The 7,471-nt window shown below is 29.4% G+C and overlaps 1 long non-coding RNA gene across 2 annotated transcripts; it reads right to left on the reverse strand.

Moving 5' to 3' along the window:
• Nucleotides 1–1,528: 1,528 nt before the first annotated feature.
• On the reverse strand, nt 1,529–5,015 carry LOC111412326. Of its 2 annotated transcripts, none has more exons than XR_002706012.1 (4): nt 4,940–5,015; nt 4,085–4,425; nt 3,393–3,613; nt 1,529–2,071 (listed from the first exon to the last, which is right to left on the reverse strand). It is a non-coding gene; the product is annotated as an uncharacterized LOC111412326 (long non-coding RNA). The 2 variants fall into 2 exon arrangements; XR_002706021.1 differs by lacking the exon at nt 4,940–5,015 and adding an exon at nt 4,834–4,933.
• Between the last annotated feature and the right edge of the window lie 2,456 nt (nt 5,016–7,471).

The raw sequence follows: 7,471 nt of genomic DNA on the forward strand, positions 1-7,471 counted from the left end.
AAAAGTAGATTGACAAGTTGATTGTTATGTACTTGCTGTAAAAATGTCACATCAATTAATCATAGAAGATCTTGTACATAGTAGTTCTTCTGAGAGGTGAGAGAATGTGACGCCCTTGTGGTTGAAGCTTGTTTACTTCAGATTAGTGCTGCAGTATGTCGTATCTCTTTGCCTCTGCCATGGAGGGTTCGACCTCTACATGGAGGTTTGACAGGTGTGGTGTATCACTTCTACTACAATGTTATATGGTCTTCGATATACTAGGTAGGATAGTGACGATGAATGTGGACCTGAATTTGTTTGCTAGCTAGTTGTCACGTAGTCGATGCTTGAAGTCTTGTCGGATGAGATGTAACACTAACATATTAATACCCGTCGGAATTTTGATATTTAAAATTGAAGGATTCCTACAAAGTTCAGTTCATAAATTCTGAATAACATTTACAAAGATATAAATCTCAAAAAAAATGAAGTGTATGCTTTCTACATTGAAATAAAGGATAATCGGTCAAGCGTTTTACTCGGAAAAAGCATCACAAAAGGCACAAATGCTCATGAAGTGCGTGCTTTCTTGAATACTGTATTGAGAATGGCATGGCTGGAGTACCGTGCTGCATGTAGAGCTTTGCAATTTTGAGGCCACAAAATGATAAGCACGTAGCTGCTCAAATTTATTTTGCTCTTGAATCTGTAAATTTTACTGATACCTATTCTCCCAAGAAAGATGTTATTTGTGCATAATGCGATATCCATGAGAGGACCTGCTTCAATAAATTATATTTTATTCGAAGAGGGTCCTTCTCCATGCGAGGGGTGGACATCGGGATGTGCGTGTAGCGTTACCTTTCCTCCAAACCTGAACTTCGTAGAGAAACTAACACTTTATAGGCAAAATAATTATAAATAATGAATTTCCCCTTTGTTTTCTATTAAGCTCCCATTTGGCCCGCATTCTCATTCTTTTTCTCTTTTTTATTTTCAACTACATAATCTTCCATAAAATAATATTACACACAAATAAAAAACTTTTCATTCTTTTTCAACCACACATTTTTCAAAAAAACACTATTATAACCATTAAAATTTCAAAAAAATGAAGGCCAAACGGGAGCTCATGTACTTTGTACAATAGCTCATTCAGCATTTGGAAAGAACGTGTATGATTGCAATCTATGGCATATGCATTTTAATCTTCGACATGATGAATGAAATCTAATTTAACATATTTAATGGTCACATTATTAGATCCTGAGCACAGTACAATTTCTAGTTGAGAAAGCCAATTTAATTTAAAACTGTTAAAAAAATTCTTCAAAATATTTGCTATAAATTGTACCGTTTTGGCCTTGCCATGCTCACATTTGGCTCTCCGTAACTGTCCTGAAACAATGTTTGGAATATTTGTTTCGGTGTTTCTGTTACCAAAATATGAAGGATGTGTTACTGAATATTAGTTACAAATGTGTCCTAAACTTTCAAGCACAATTAGCATGAAAACTAAACAAAAAAACACAAGTCATAGCTCACATTTGGTTCAACTAAAAAATCTTATTAAAATCTAAAATCAATAATAAATTTTAACCACACATTTCAAGAATCCTACAACTTTTCATCTACACATTTCATCAATTTTTATCAAAATATACTAAAATTTAATTTTTATATAAACAAACAGGGGCATAGATTTTGCTAGAAAAAGATAACTTCCCATAATTTCTTGGTAACTATTGCTGCACCAATTGATAGCTGTGGTGGAGGATCATTGTTGACCTTGTAGGAGGATGCTAACTCAAATTCTAGCAAAGTTTTGAATAAGCATGCTATTCAAGATGTAGTGTAAACTCTCTAATAACATTATCCTCCTCATTGACTCGTTGCATAAGGGTTTTTAGCTCTGTAATAAACCTAGAAAGAGCCGTGTATGCGCTGCTATTTAACTTGCACAGACCAGGTCCAATCCGAGCAAGTCTTAAAACTCCTACTAAGAATTTGAGCACGTATTACTGTTTCATCCATGACAAGTGTATCATTCTCAAGCTAATTTTGTGATTGTTGCAACTCCACTGCCTTTCTGTCATATAATACCAAAAAGTTGTTAAAATAAACAATATTTATTGTAAAATATATTAGTGTTATTAGTTATTTATCTTACATATCACGACTTGGTTATCCCATCCTTTTGCCGTGAAATGCATCATCCTAAATAATTCGATGAGACCAACTCATTCTTCCAGTGAAATAAAAAACTATGCAAAAATAAAACTTGATCACTCATCCATTAGCCCACCATATAGAGTTGTTAAACAGAAATACTCTCACAGTGATTTTGTTTATATATGATACCAAACTTGGAGATAAAAGAACACTATATTAAGCCCCCCCCCCTCTTCCCCCGGGGCGGGTTTGGGCCCCATTTTATGGAAATGAAAATGGGTGGAATAATAATTTTTTGAGAAATGAGTGGTTGAAAAAGAAGGAAAAATTTTCGATTTACGTGTAATATTATTTAATGGAAGATTGTGTGGTTGAAGATAAGAGAGAAAGAAATGAAATGCACTGGAATGAAAATTAATGATGTCAAACGGAGGCTAAAAACCAAGTAAAACCAAATCGAAAACCTCAACACTCCTTCACTGCCCCCATGAAGACTTCTGTTCCCATATGGAAAAACATGAATAAATAATGACATTTTGCTTTCGACACACATCACAGCAGAGCAAAAAATTAGAACCTAAGTGAAAATGAGCATGAATAATCAACTCATATTAGGAATTCAACTACAAACTGACATGAAAATCGACGTTGAGGGGAGAACTTTATCATAAAATAGAGGCATGGGATGCTTTCCATTAATTTTTTAGTATGCTGACTCGAATAAATCCACCAAGGAGAACCCACATAATAACAAGATTAACGGCATTATAAAAATTTGAAGCAGAAAATATGGCTTCTTTCCCTTTTTTTTAACTCTAAAGCCAAAGTCAAATGTCATGTAATTTGCATCTTTCACTGGAAAACAAAACTAAACTCATAAATCATGAGATCTATCAAAGACATAAACACGAGAAGGTCTGCCACTATAAAAGAAAATCTGCCTCTCAATTCACTCCCCCAAAGGAAAAATTTTATAAAGCGGTGTGCACACATCCACTCCCAATCCTCTTGTGATTTAATGGTCGATGGCTTACACTGTAGCGGATCATTTCCCTCTAAATTTAATTTTATGTATTTTTATTACATGCGCTTTTGTGTTGTTTATACCTCTAATGACATCTTACGATAACTTCAAATATCTGATGATCATTTAAATCAACATTTCCATAACATCAAGGTAAAAAACTTTTAATTGATTATAGTAAACATAATTTAAATTTATTACAAAATTTACTTACATTAAGACGCTTGTAGGCTCGTTCCCCTACCATGGACAGTCGATGCACTCCAAAAAGCGCTATGAGACAATATTTCGCATGATGTCAATATCATTGGCAAAGAGAATGCTTTACCAAATGAGCATATATCTCCCTCTAGTTTGTACAATAAGTTTATTCTTATTTGCATTCATTATTTTTTGTGATGCCAATCCACGACTAATTCCACGCTATTTTTATACCTAAAAGAAATTTAAAGAAAATTAACATTGATGAATAGCAAGAATCAATCTACAATATATTCAAAATCATTATATAGAATTCATGAAATTATTTATACTTGATACTAATAATGTATTGCAAAGTATAAAGAATCTAAAAATACTAAAATAGCTATGAATTTGATACAATAGGCATCTAATTATACCATAAAACTAACTATAGATTTTGAGTTCTAAATAAGAAACTTTTGGTTCCATTCCATCTATAACACTAAAACTCATCTAATTTTAGCAACAAATTACTAGTCCTTACCAATAGATTAAATTTTAAATCAAAGCGACAATTTTGCAAGGTCAATAAATATAAATATCATAAAAATAATCCTTTCATGGTTACTCGTGCCAAGCTCAATTTAAAAAAGAAAATCATTAGTTCTAGTATTTCACTAAAAGAATATTCTAAATTTGCATCATGATACATAATATGCATACCTTATAAAAAGTGCAAGAGGGAGTAATATTTCCTACACCGCCCATACTAAGATCACAAATTCTTCCACCTATCTTGCTTCGAGCAAGATCATTTTCCATCACAAATTCCAAATAAAGCACAAGGTCATTCGTATCAAAACAAAGTTTATCCTCCAAAATTAGTAAATTGCCAAGCCTCTTGAAAATGAGGAATAGCTGCACCATTTTCTTCCACCAGAACAATGGAATGAAACTAGATATGTATTGATTTCTCTTTCTATGGTAGCAAAACCATGTTGTTTGAGTTGTAGTCTTTTGAGAATAGTGAAGTCAACATATTACATTGCGATCAGTTGTCCATCCTGTCGAAATAACAAGTTGGGTTGTTGGTATACTTGTTTAATTAATATTTAAACACCAACTGATAAGTAATAAAGTGCTTAAGATTAAAATAAGCAGTAATACTTCATTAAGTAGGGGTAGGCAAAATACAGTTCAGAGCTATTTCATTTATCAGAGATTTTCTTTTTCTTTTTCCAATTGTAAGGCTGGCTGAACCAGAACAGACCATTTTGGTCTGGTTCAGTTTTTTCCATAAGTGGCTCACTTCAAAAGAAAAAATAAAATAAAATCCCAGCACGATATTAGCAGTTTCTTTACTATGCCACAAGTAGCCAAAAAGAAAGGAGAAAAAAAATAACAGTTGACTGGATCTTCAGGTGAGGAACAGATAAAACAAGAAAAAGAAAATCAACCTAAAAAATTTACACCTTTTTAATAGTCATCCAGGAAGATGAGAAATTTTTTCGATTCATGCACCCAAGAGGGAAAATTTGCCCATATATTTATCCAATAGATACATATGACGTTCTTTACCTGCTTGACTGGAACTGGAGCCGGTGGTTGCTTTGAAGGTACCTTAGGGTTTTTACGGATGAGGCGTGGGCTTTATTTCCGGAAAATATATGGAAATAACATTTTTTAAAAGTTTACTTTTTCAAAATGGCCCTTAGACAATTTACATATAAAAAATGCTCACCATTTGAATATTACATAACAAGGCATCATAATATAGAAATTTTTTATTTTAGTCCCTAAAATTAAATATTGATTGAAATTTGATAATTTTTGTTTGATTTATTTTATTAATATTTTTATTTGATTTAATTGATTTTTGTTCGCTCTAAGTAACCCCCTTAATTGGTATCAGAGTCATAGAAATCATGAAAATTAAAATTAGAAAAATAGATAATTATTGGTGTTTAGAAGAAGAAAAAGGTAGTTATATAAAATAATGACTTTGACAATAATTAAAGAATTTCCTAAAGAAATAAAGTAACAAATACTAGAAAAATTAATAATAGAAAAAATAAAAGATAATTATACATATGAAAAAATTATTAATATATATGAAGACGAAGAAAATAATTTATATTATAAAGAAAAATATGAGTACAATTGATAATACACATCAAAAATTGAATAAATTACTTTTAAAAATGGATAAAATACAAGAAGAAATAAAAAATATAATGTTAATACCAGAAGGAATGAGAATATCAAATAATAGACAATTAACAAAATTAAAATGTGAAAGACTAAAACTTGAGAGCAAACATTTTACTATAGTGAAAGAAGAATTAGTAGATTCAGAAACAGTTGAGAGAAGAATTAGAAAAATAATAGATAAAAAAGAAGATAAAAGATGTAAATTAACCTACGAGTTAGAAATAAGAAAAAATTAAGATGTCAATAAGTGAATATATGGAAGAATTAAAATCATTAATAAAAATGTTAATAAATGATATACAAGATTTGAGCAATGAAGTAAAAGAAACAAGAAACGATATAAATATATTAAAAATAGAAATTAGAGAATTAAAAGAAAGTAGTAAGAATAAAGATGAGAAAATAGATAAAAAAAAAAAACTTATAGAAAAATAGATGACTCGAATAGGAAAGAAACATATAGAAAAAGAAAATATAGTAATAGAAATAGGAAGCATGGATGATGAGTTTAGAAAGAATATATTACCAAAAATACTAGAAGAGGAAGAAGAATTTAGAGAAAAATCATTAGGAAAATTAAACGTAGAAGAAAAAGAAGATGAGTGAAGAATTATATTTGTTAATAGAAAATTTTCATCAATTAAATTTAACTGATATAAGTGAATACCAAGTTTTAATGAATACTGGACGGTGACCTAATCCAGCAGGAACCTCTAAACAAGAATTACATGACACAGATGAAAGCTATGCACATATATATAATAAACCATATAGACAATTCTATAATAAAATAAGAGATAAACAACCACTTGAAGGAAATAAATATAAAGATAGGTTTGAATTAAATGATAATTATGATAAACCAATTAATCATGGAGGAACAAAACTAGATTTAAACTGCAAAATAGATACTAAAAAGCCTTATTAATTTGGACAGATTCAATGATATTATTCTTTTTCTATAACAAAAATGACATATGGAAAAATATTGAAAGAAAAATAGATTTTTTAATAGCATCATTTGAAGGAGATGTTAGAAATTGGTGGAAAGGAATAAGTAATGATACAAAAACATTAATAAAAAGAAATGTACAAACAGAAATAATCAAGTCAGATAGACAAGGTATAGAAAAATTAGTAGAATATATTTCAGATGAGTTACTAGGAGAAAAGTGGATAAGAAATGCTGAAGAATAATCAATAAGAGAAAAAGATAATGTTAGAGTAAAATTAATAAACTTAATAATATGTTATATGTGTAAAATTAAAGAATATACTTGTGAATTTAAAAATTACTATTATGTTCAATTTTATAGTAATGAAAATCAAGAAGTATACCAAGACATGTATTATAATAAATTACCAGGCTCATGGGGAATATAGAATTTGAAAAATATGTTAGAGATAATACTGAAATACTTAGAACTTTAGGTTCAAGAATAAAATTTTTATTTGAAAAACTTGCATATATATGTCAACAAAGACAATTAATGAAAAATTCAGAAAAATTAACTAAAACATGTTGTGAAGATATGAAAACCCCTGTGTAATGGGGATGTAATATTGAAAGAAGAATTAATGAAAGAAAATATAAAAATAAAAGATTTAAAAAATTTAGAAATTTTAATAAAAAATATATAAAACCTAGAAGAAGATATTACAAAAGAATAAATAACTTATATAATCAACAAAAGAATAAAAATAAAAATAAAAGTCAATGTAAATGTAAATGTAAATGTTGGAATTGTGGATAAATATGTCATATAAGCCCTGATTGTGATAAAAAAAAAGTTAGAATATTAAAAAAAGAATATTTAGAAATAAAAGATGAATTAAGTGAAATATCATATATTGAAGAATACTATGATCAAGAAGTATATATAAATGAAACAGAAGAGG

This window comes from Olea europaea, chromosome 2 (assembly GCF_002742605.1).
Source record: "Olea europaea var. sylvestris chromosome 2, O_europaea_v1, whole genome shotgun sequence".
Taxonomy (NCBI): domain Eukaryota; kingdom Viridiplantae; phylum Streptophyta; class Magnoliopsida; order Lamiales; family Oleaceae; genus Olea; species Olea europaea.